Here is a 12050-nt window from a genome sequence, read left to right on the forward strand (position 1 = left end):
TGATATTGGTGCAAGGATAGAATAATAGAAAAATGTGACAGAATAGATAACACTCAAATAAACCCAGGTCAAAATGGAAATTTAAGGCTGGAGACATAGTACAAGGGGTAAGCTGTTTGCCTTTTATGTGGTTGACTCCAGGCTGATCCCTGATACCACATATAGTCCCCTGAGCACCACCAGGAGAGTTCCCTGAGCACTGCTGGGTGTGGACCAAAAACAAATGTAAAAGGAAATATAATGTGTAAAAAACTAAAGTACGCCGACGGGCGTGTGCACTCGCAGGCTCTCCTGGCAGCTCTGTCTCACCACCTACGTTCGGTGCTCTGGAACCGCTGTGTATGGCTGTTGGTCAAGGGCAGGCGACAGAAGGAAGAAGGCCAAACTGGTTGCTTGATCAGTTTATTTCATTCTCTCTCTCTGCTTCTCTCCCGGCTCTCGATCTCTCTCAGGATCTGTGGATCTGGCCCCGAACCCACTCTTACAGCCTAATTAAATCCCCCCAGCATGAGGGGGTTGGGGTATACTCATAGGTGTGGTCACAATCAATAGGAGTAAAGTTCCTTTCCCTCAGGGGATGCTTCTCCTAGGACTGATTCTCTTTCAGCAGGAGGATCCACCCAAGGGCGGAGTCCCATGAGTGTGTTTCTTCTCTCCTCATCCAGCAAACATATAAGAATTCATAATATTAATCATTTTGTATGGACACAATAAGAAATGCATTAAAGCTTATAGAATTGCTCTCCTGGGGCCATCTCGATCTCAGACTACAGTGCTCAGGCCAATCAGTCTTTCCTATCCCTAGCAGGGTCCTAGTCTCATCATTACTTTTGGATCATGACAGCATTTGTCTATGATCAAGCTCTTAACTTATAGTTAAGAATTAGGCACTTTGGCCAGGCCCATCTTGATGCCAGGGTAGCACATAAGTCACTGCTTGCCCTGGATCCGTCCCATCCCTCGTCAGGACCCTGCTTTTGGGGTGTTAGGAACTGAGGGCAACTGAGGCTTAAGTCAAAAAAGCAGATGCCCGGGAGGGAATAATATTCGAGGCCAATTAAACCCCAAGTTACAAAAGCATAATATTGTCTTCTTGTGTCTATACAAAAAGGACATAGCTTTGAATAAACTATGCAAAGGACTCAAGGAGAAGAGAAAAACAATATACACAAGTCAACAGAACATTAAGAAAGAAGCTACAAATAAATACAGAGGAATGGAAGCACTGTGGTGGGAGTAACCCAATAAACCTAAACTACCAGAGGCTATGTTATCCTGCAATAATGTATGAAAAACTGGACACTTCATATAAGAGGGGAGAAAATGCTATTCTACAAATGGAGCTGCTTTGCCAAAATGGAAGAAAAGGAAGGATGTCACTTGTCACTTGTCACCCGTTGATCTCTGATTTGCTCGAGTGGGCGCCAGTAACCTCTTCATTTGTCCCTGTCGCATGCTATTGTTACCCAATGATATTTGCTTGCTCCAGGAATAGGAAGAGCCTCAAAATGTTCACTGAGGGCTTTGACAAAGAAGTCTGACCATCTTGGTGAGCGCCACGTGGTCTTTTGACGTCCTGTGGAATCCAGTTGGTAACAGCTCTAGTCCAGCGGTTGTCTCTGAATCGCATTACTTGTCCAGCCCATCTGATTTTTGACGCCTTGGCAAAGACAGCATCCCTGATTCTTGATTGTCGTTGGAGGTCGGAACTCCGGATTCCTTCTCTCACTTGAGCTATACTCCTAGCATAGCTCTTTCAATTCCTCTTTGGGATACCTGAATAGCATTCTCATCCTGTTTGTGTAGGGCCCAGGTCTCTGAGGCATATGTTAGTGCAGGAAAAATGGTGGAGTTGAAAAGATGTGCCCGGAGCCAGAAGTTCTTTGTCCTCTTAACCACTTCTTCGACGCTCTTGAAGGCATTCCACGCTGCTCTCTTCCTCCTGCGCAGTTCTGGCGCCAAGTCGTTCCTCATGTTGAGTTCTCAACCCAGGTACACATAGCTGCTGCATTCGGAGATGTTCATTCCGTTGAGAGCAAATGGAACGTCAGGGACTAGTTCGTTTTTCATGAACATTGTCTTATTAAGATTCAGCTGCAGTCTGACCTTTCCACAGTCACAGTCGAAGTCGGCCAGCACTTGCGCTGCTTGGCTAATGTTTGGTGTTGTTAGAACGATGTCATCAGTGAAGCAGAGGTGGTGTAGTTGCCGACCGTCTATCTTCACTCCCATTCCTTCCCATTCCAATCCAATCCTTATCTCACAGTATACAAATAATTTCCAGACTAAAGATATAAACAGAAACTTGTGTGTGTGTGGGTGGGTATGGGTGGGGGGTGACACCAGAGGTTTTTGTTCAGTCCTAGGATCAAACAGCTAAGCAGTATGCAAGGCAAGATCCTTAACACTTGTTCTCTCTCTCTCTCTCTTCCCCTCCCAAATTCTTATTTAAATCATTTTTCAACCACCAAGGAAAATATTAGACCTGGTAAGAAACATTAAAGGAGGATAAAGCCTCTTTGCATATTTCAAAGTGCCCTCTTACAGATTGTTTGTAAGCTGAAGGAAGAAAAAATATGCAGCAGTAATTCTTTAGTGGATATATCTATCATACAACAAAACACCTTGACCAGGTTATCTAAGTGAGGCCTTGACCCCTCTCCTGGAGTTCTCAGGTTGCTGTGGCCTTAAGGCTGGATTGTTCTTTGCAGGAAAAGTCAGTGCTGACCTCTGCCCATGTTTTCCTGCTTCATTCTCATTTCAGGAGATGAACTGTGAAGCGAAACAGTTTTATTTAGGGAACATGAGGAGAGAAAGAGAATAATGTGTTCCAAAGACAACGTGGATATCTCCAGAGAGGTGAGTACTGAGGACAGTCAATAAAGTAAGAGCAGAGAATCCACACATTTCAACTTAAGGTGTACAGGACCCCAGAATTGGGAAGGCTACTGCTTTGTAAAGCTGGTTTTAGAGGAATTTCCCCAAACTATTCAAGTTTGGAGTTTTCTGTGAAAATGAATCTGTTGCTAGGGTATTGTCAAGAGAAAGAACTTCGAACTCTTGGTGATCATTCCTTTATAAGATTTGTTCTTGCTGAAACTTCTCTTTGGAGGGAATCCAGCATTCTCTGAGCTGGCACTGGAGCTTGTGAGAGTCTTACAGGCTTCAGTTTCCTGTGTCCACAAAGGCGACCTGGCTTTATGTGGTTGGGATAACTTTAGGACTATTGGCAGTGTAACTTCTCAAATAACATCTTGGTTTCATTATTTCCTGTGAAACTCATTGCCAGGGGTCTCCTATTTCTTGCCTGCTTCACCTGTTACTTGTCTCCTATTACCTATCAGGCTTTGAAAATGGTTGAAAGATTATAGGGTTAAATAAGATTAAGAATATTAAAAATTCTATGAGCACAAATTTATCAATTGACAAAATTGGTATATGAACAGGAGTTATGATGATGAGTTTTATCATGAATAGAGGTAGGGTTCTTGCCTTGTATGCAGCTGACCTGAGTTAGATCCCCAGCACCCCATATGGGCCCCTGAGCATTGCCAAGAGTAATCCCTAAATACAGAGTCAGGAGTAAACCTTAACACTGACAGATGTGGCCCCTCCAAAATCACCACAGAAAGTACTTTATTAATGTAAATTTATTAAGTTGTTAACTATATTGTCATTAAGTTAGATTCTCCTCTGTAGAAAATACACACTGATGCATTTAGCTATAAATCTTCATAATGTTTGTGACTTATCCTCCACTAGTTCAGAAAAATATATGTATATACATATTTCATATATATAGTGTATTATATCTATCAAATATAAACAGATGACAAAAATAGTAATATTAGGTCAGTCTTGTAAAAGGTATATGAATGTTCTTTGAATTGGTTTTATTTTTGCAAATTTTATAAGCTTGAGATGATTTCCAACTGTCACTGTCACTGCCATCCCGTTGCTCATCGCTTTGTTCGAGCGGGCACCAGTAACGTCTCTCATTGTAAGACTTATTATTACTGTTTTTGGCATATCCAATACGCCACGGGTAGCTTGCCAGGCTCTGCCACGTGAGCGAGATACTCTCAGTAGCTTGTCAGGTTCTCTGAGAGGGGCGGAAGAATTGAACACAGGCCGGCCAGGTGAAAGGCGAATGCCCTACCACTATGCTATGGCTCCAGCCCGATTTCCAACAAAAGTCAAAAATAAAACTTTTAGATAAAAGAAAAAGAAACTTACTCTATCAATCCAGGGTAGAAAAAGTTTTCATAACAAGAGACATAAAGTAAAAACCATAGCTACTACTTGCTCCACCATTCCAGGGAAATTAATCTGCAAGTGAGGCCACTGGCCTTACTCAGAACAGGAGGCAGAGCCCCTCCCTTCCCCCTGAGGCTGAGGTCCCAGCAGCCTCCACCCCCAATTCCACCCCAATTTATAGGCCCACAGCACAGCTCCTGAAGCAATAAATTACACACTGCTCAGTTATACCTCTATCATTTAGTGATGATGAAAAACAACAATCCCCAGCCTAATCCCTACTCTTGCACAGCAAGTACACCAGAAAATCAATGGGGAAAACACATAGATGCCAAAGAAGCTCAATGAGCAAAAACAATAACACAGAGGGCACAAACATCAAACAGCTCAGTAAATCCTCAGATCGATACAGGAAGAGTCAAAATTGCAGTTTTTGATCTCCATGTCCTCTTTTGGGAAGGACGAGCAAAGAGAAGCTGCTAAAATCTCAGGGCTAGGGTGAATGGAGACATTACTGGGACCACTCAGGCAAATAGATGATCAACCGGATGACAGTGATACAGTGATACAGTGATGTCTTCTTTTAATATGTTACTTTTTGCTTAGGAAATGTTTTATTCTGATGCATTGTTGATCTACATCACCACTTCTGAGTGCAGTGGGAAAGCTAGGGCATAAAAAGTGTCTTAAGGAGGTAACTAAGAGGAGGGATATCTGAGTGACCCATTCTGGGGACTGGGCTAAGATGAATGGGCCATAAATTATGATTTGTAACAGAACAGAAGAACCCGGACCAACTGTTACCTCGGCAGGAAAGGGATGGGACCACCAAGACATTTACCAATTCATGAAATTTACTAAATTTTACTAATTTACAAAAATTTACTCATTTCCAAAAATTAATAAATTAACAAATGTCTATATGGAACCTAAAACACCAAGAATTTCTAGTTTCATGGGCCATCTTCTATGTACTGCTCCTGTAGGGTGAATTGTGGTGAAGTAATCCATTGGAAAACTCCTTTCTTATACTTCTCTTTGTCTCACTGTTTGCTATAACTGCATGAAAAACTCCTATTAAAAAGCTCTGAGGGGCTGGAGCAATAGCACAGCGGGTAGGGCGCTTGCCTTGTACATGGCCAACTGGGTTCGAATCCCAGCATCCCATATGGTCCCCTCAGCACCACCAGGGGTAATTCCTGAGTGCAGAGCCAGGAGTGACCCCTGTGCATCGCCAGGTGTGACCCAAAAAGCTAAATAAATAAATAAATAAAATGCTCTGAATATTCTGGGTCATAGTTTAGCTAGCTATCTAGATGATGATAATAATAAAATCTGCTTTTTTTTTGCTAAAGATGGTTTTGGTGTGATTGATTAAGTGTACTCCATTACAAGACAATCACTTTAGTGACACCATGGTAAGGATATTTAATGAGCTTAAAGAAACAATGGCACAGGTAGTCAGCAAAGCCAGCAAAGCACAAGAAAGTATGCGTGCTGAAATGAGAAAACTAAAAGCAAAAATGAAGAGTTTGTCAACCTGCTCTCGGCACCATCTTGCTGCATTCAGCAGTGAAGAATCCTGGCCGGCAGGCACCACACACCGGAGAATGCTCCGGACCCCAGACCTGGCCGATAACACCGGGTGCCCCAGATGGAGAAGGTGCAGTCTCCCCGCCTTCTTCAAATGGAATCCCGGTGACACTGAGCTTCTGCTAACATGGCTCTGGTATGTGGGGACCAGGACTATTTCTCCAAACTGTAAGCGGCTCGCAACCTTTCCTGATATACAAACAAACAAAAAAAAGAACGCTCAGGAATGGCTCCTTCGCCCCTGAGCAGCCATGATTCCAGAGGCACACAAATCAATCTCAGAACGCGGAGGCTGCTGGCAGAAATGCTCCTGGACTGTGAACTATGCTATGGCCCCATGCCGCCCCGGGAGGGGAAGGGTTTTTGTCCCTTGGTCTTTTCCCCTTTGCAGCAACATGGCAACTGCCACCTTCCAGATCCAACTGGACAGCGAGGTAGGAGCTTGCAGTGATGGGGCACACGGAAAATCTCGCGATGGGAGGAGCAGAACTGGACCTGCTTCCCGACCAAACCAGACCCTGAGGGACCGCCCATAAATGGCTCCTCAGCTCTTGAACAGTCATGATCCCAGAGGCACACAAACCAATCTTGGAACACAGTGGCTGCTGGCAGAAATAACTCTGGACTTAATTACTAAAATACCAGAATTACAAAATTGCACAGCCGCTCTTGTGGCCGTGTGACATCATATGCTCTTCATTATCAGCAATAGAAAACAATGATCTAATGATGCCTTTTCAGCAGTTCTGATTGTTGGGGGAAAATTCCAAATGATAATAATGGATTTTCTGTCAAAAATTGAATGTAATCAAATTAAAGAGATAGTAAAGTGAAAATCATCTGCCACACAGGCAGGGTGGGGTGTGGGGTGGGGGGTATACTGGGGTTCTTAGTAGTGGAACATGTGCACTGGTGAAGAGATGGGTGTTTGATCATTGTATGACTGGGACTTAAACCTGGAAGCTTTGTAACTGTGACTCAGTAAAAAAAAATGAAGAGTTCAGTAGGTGATATTTTAAAAACACAATTGAAGCTCTGAACAGCAGAATAACAGCATTTGAGCAAAAGATCATGGAGCTGTAGGAACAGAAGGTAGAAAATAGTAAAAATAAATTAATATGGAATGAATTCAAGAGAAACAATATAAGAATAATCAGTCCTTGAAGAACAGAGAGAAGATGTAATGAAGATACAATAGTTAAAGAGATCATCAATAAGAATTTATCTATGATTTCTCTAACTATTGTTAAATTGTTGAGGGTTACAAGCACTGAGATCCAAGAAGGGTCTCAGTGAAGGGTCCCAGTGAAAATAGACCCAACCAGCAAAACTCCAAGACACATTATACTCAAAATAACAAAATCAAAAGAAAGAGACAATATTGAAAGCAGCAAGATCAAAGAAGGAACTTACATACGGAGGAAATCCCATAAGATGCACCACTGATCTATTAAATGAGGCTCTATGAGCCAGAAGAGTATGGAAGGATATAATACAAAAACTCAACGAAATGAACACCTCACTAAGGATACTCTAGCCGGCTAGATTATTCTTCAGATTTGAAGGAATAATACAGTCATCAAGAACAGGCAACAGCTTAGGGAATTCATAACCTTGAAGCCAGCTTTACAAGAAGAGTTAAAAGAGATCCTTTAGAGGCCAGGAGAAACTTCCCAACATGTAGCATTGAGTATGGAATGCTTCATATAGTTGTCCTCTACTAAATTGAGAAAGGTTGGAGCTGGAGCGATAGCACAGCGGATAGGGTGTTTGCCTTACAGCTGGCTGACCCTGGTTTGATCCCCAGCATCACATATGGTCCCTGGAGCATCGCCAGGAGTAATTCCTGAGTATAGAGCCAGGAGTAACCCCTGAGCATCGCTGGGTGTGACCCAAAAAGCTGCCCCCCAAAAGAAGAAATTTAAATGCATATGAGCACCTCAGCGAAAGAAATAACATCCCATGAGAACCAGAACTAACATATGCAAATTGCACAATCAAGCGTATGTGTGTCTGTGTGGTTTGTGTGTGTGTGTATGTGTGTGACCGCACCCATCACCCTCCTCCCACCCCCAGTAACTGCATCAAACAGCTTTGACAGAAGGAAGGAAAGGGGGAATGTGGATCAGTGTACACTGTCCTTCTAAAACCAAATTATTCCTTTTTTGTTTTTGTAATTCTAACTGGCTGCATCAAGCTTATCAGCTATTTGGGAATAGTAGTTAAAATTTAATTTTGCCAGTCTCCTTTCTCATCCTGGCTTCTATTCTTTTAAGGGGAGCTGGGGGGGGCAGTACCTGGCAATCTTGGGTTGGCCAGGACAGAGGTTCAATGCAAGAGATGCTGCTCACCTCATAGTGTCAGGGATTACCTGGAACACCCCTGTGGTGATTAAGAGTCCCTAGTGATGGTCAGGGAATAATATTGTGCCAGGAATTGACCCTTGGTCAGACACAGGCCTAACATGCACCCTAGCCACACTATACATAATCAATTCTTATTATTTATTGTATTTCTAATTCAGATTCATGTTTATGGAGAAGGGTGGTAAATTTACATAGACATCTAAATGTGCATTTAGATGGATATTTTATATCCACAACTTACCTTTATTCCCTTCCTTCTACATGTTGTCAGTAGAAGAAAATACAGTAATGGATGGAATAGTTCTCGGAGTCTCTGTTGCTCCAGATGGGATGCTCCCTTTGGAGTGAATATGGAGTCATTTCCAAGATCATCTTCTGAGGAGAACTGCCTTCCCTTTGCATTTCTTTTTCAGTGAGTGGCATCTGAGCAGGGTGGGAGAGGAATGGCTGTCCCTGGTCTTAGCTGGTCCTCACCCCAGGTGACTGGTCTGCTCTCTGAACCAATGTCTCCTGGGAGCAATAGGTCCCAGCTGGCCTTGTGCATGTTGTGGCACCCACTGCTGCCTACTGACCCCAGTTCAGATCCAATCTGTGTCAACGAGGGGAATCGGCGCTCCTGCTCACATCATATCTTGAGGAGCTATGAGGGTCCTTCTGGCTCTTCTCTCTCTCTCCCCTCTGCCCTCTTTCTCTCTATGTTCTTGTCCAAATCTCCACTGAGAGCCATTCCTATGGGATTTCTCCTGGTTGAAGCATGCACAAGCTCCTCCAAACCCTTCTGGATAGTTCTGCCAAGGCAGGGATCCCCATATCCATATCGAGAAGGAGAAATACGTTAGGAAATCTAATGCACAAATAAGAGTTAGGAAATCGAATATCCCTTTCTTTCCCCTTTTCATGGCCTCCAGTACCTTCGGAGTTTGACTTTCCTTCCTCCAGGAAGGAAACATCAAGTACCCTCTCTTGGCTGGAGTTATCCCTCACCTTCGTTTTTCTTTTCTTTTTTTTTTTTTCCTTTTTGAGTCATACCTGATGATGCACAGAGGTTATTCCTGGCTCATGCACTCAGGAATTCCTCCTGGCGGTGGTCAGGGGACTATATAGGATGCTGGGAATCGAACCTGGGTCGGTGGAATGCAAGGCAAATACCCTACTCGCTGTGCTATCACTCCAGCCCTCCTTTCCCCTCTTAGTGACCCAAAGCATAACCGGTCATTCTTGAGGTACAGTGCGGATTTTTTTTTTATAGTGTGGATTGAATGTCATGCTTTTGCATTGATAGTCCTGAATTTTTATATTGGGACCATAGATTTACTTGGAAACAGAACTTACTAAGATTGAAAATAGTGATATATCTAATGAGTACTAAAAAAATGTTCTATTATTGCTCCTTGTCTGGCTTCTGAACCATAAGATTGAAAGGTGACATTCATTTCATTCTCCTGACTTTTCTACTTCTCTATAGTTTCTTATTCTTGTCATTATGGTCAGAATTGTTAACAATGTCTCATTTTTAACACTCTGATTTCCTTTGTCTATAACAGATTGGAAGGTCTTTTATATCATCTGAAATTTATAATTTTAACGCTTGTCAGTGTATAAGTACAGTAGCACAAAAGACATGCAAACTTTATGTAGCCACCTTGTAGACACCAAAAATTTTCATCATCTCTGACAAAAATCTATTCAGTAACTAAACAATAACTTCCTCTTCTTATCTCTGTCTGTTCCCATTTACAGATAAAAAGTAATCTCCATTCTACTTTTGATCCCCATAGATTAGCCTATTCTAAGTAACCCAGAGAGGTGGATCACACAGCATTCAGCCCATATCTGCTGTACTTAACAGAACATGTCACTAGGGATCATTTGTCTAGAGTGTCTCAACATTTCAATACTGTTTTTTTTGGTGGGGGCTCAGTGGGGCACACCAGGCAATGCTCAAGGGTTACTCCTGATTCCACACTCAGGAATTACCCCCGACAGTGCTTGGGGGACCATATGGGATGCTGGGATTGAACCCAGGTCAGCTGCATGCAAGGCAAGAGCCCTGATCTCTGTACTACTGCTCTAGCCCTCAGACCTTATGACTGAATAAAATCCCATCTAATGTATGTGCTATATTATTTTACCAGCCATTTTCATTAATGTAATGTAATATAATTTTGTCTAAAACTTATTGAGGGCTGGAGCGATAGCACAGCAGGTAGGGTGTTTGCCTTGCACGTGGCTGATCCGAGTTCGATTCCCAGCATCTCATATGATTCCCTGAACACCGTCAGGGGTAATTCCTGAGCACAGAGCCAAAAGTGACCCCTGTGCATTGCCAGGTGTGACCCAAAAAGCAAAATAAAATTAAAAAAATAAAACTTATTGAGGACGTTCATTTAAATATTTTAAGTACTTCCCCACTTTTTGAGGTTCATTGGAGGCCATTCTTTTCTGAAATGTCCTTCCCTTGTTTTTTAAGGGTGCTGATGGCCTTTATTGGAGAGGTGATTCCCCATTAGCTGACCATACTAGGGGGTGGGCAGCAGAAATAGGTGATTGATGGAGGCCCCAGAGGTATTTGCACAAATAATGTTTTGCTTTTTCCCTGGCAATCTTCTATCTCTGTAATAACACCTCAGCACGGTGGACAGCTGACATGGGGCTGTGGTCCCTTTGGGTGCTCTATGAGGAGAGACAAGCAGCTGATTCAATTTCTGCAGGGGCCTGAGCTGCCAGTTTCCTGGAGAGTAAATGCGGGGCTACAGGCAGGGGTACAGACCCACAGGGACTAGGACTCTTCTGGATCACTCCAGGGGGCCAGGCCACTGTCTCCTTCAGTCTTGCCTCCTGTGGCCTCAGCTAGAGTTTGCCAGATTTGCCTGATTTGCATGTTAGTAAAATCCCACATTAACATAGCGAGGGAAGGACAGAATCTGAGCACACCTAGCATAGTTCAAAAGGCTTCTAGCTGGGCATGTGGGCCCCACTCAAAGTCTTGCTTGGAGCTGGGCGTGAGGCAGAGATATTTCCACTTTCTTCCTGGGAGCACTCATCTGGAGGATTCCTCAGTTCAGGACTGCTCGACCTCTCAAGGAAAACAAATACATCCCTTTAAATCCCTCAGATATGCAGTTCTATTAATGGCATCTTCTTCAATTTTCTGGTTTTTTTGGGGGGTGGGGTGGGGGGTATGCCCAGTGGTGCTCAGGGATTACTTCTGGCTCTGCACTCAGGAATTACTCCTGGTGGTGCTCTGGGAACATATGGGATGCCAGAGATAGAACCAGGATGAGCCCTGTGCATGGCAAGCACCCTACCCACTGTATATCTCTGGCCCCTCTCTCTAGTTTTAGGGTATTTTGGGGAGGGGTTATTGTTGTTGTAGTTGTTTTATAATTTTCTCTTTGGGATGTGTAAAGAAAAGAAAAGTGAGTGTGGGGACAATCCTTGAAGCCAGGATCCAAGAAAGTTTTATACTTGACTGGATTTGAAAAGTACCACATGATAGTGTTCTGCTTATCTCTTATCTTATTTCTGATCTTTTTTTTTTAGTTTTAAAAAGCTTGATTGCTCACATTGTATCACTTTTTAAAATTCACTGCATGATTTGGTTCTTTTTTGGTTCTGGATTATAGTTATGAACTACAAAGTACTATGGGAAAGGGACTGTGATCAGGATTATAACTAGCGTCAATTTTACACACATTTAAATGAGGAATTAAGGCTTTAATCTAGGCTCTGAAAAAAATGTTTTCCATAAGGGGGAGCTGTAGGCTATTTTTTTTAAGAGAGAAATATTTGTCTTATACTATCTTTAAACAAGATTCTACTGATAGATTCAAT

Source organism: Sorex araneus, chromosome 3, assembly GCF_027595985.1.
Source record: "Sorex araneus isolate mSorAra2 chromosome 3, mSorAra2.pri, whole genome shotgun sequence".
NCBI lineage: Eukaryota > Metazoa > Chordata > Mammalia > Eulipotyphla > Soricidae > Sorex > Sorex araneus.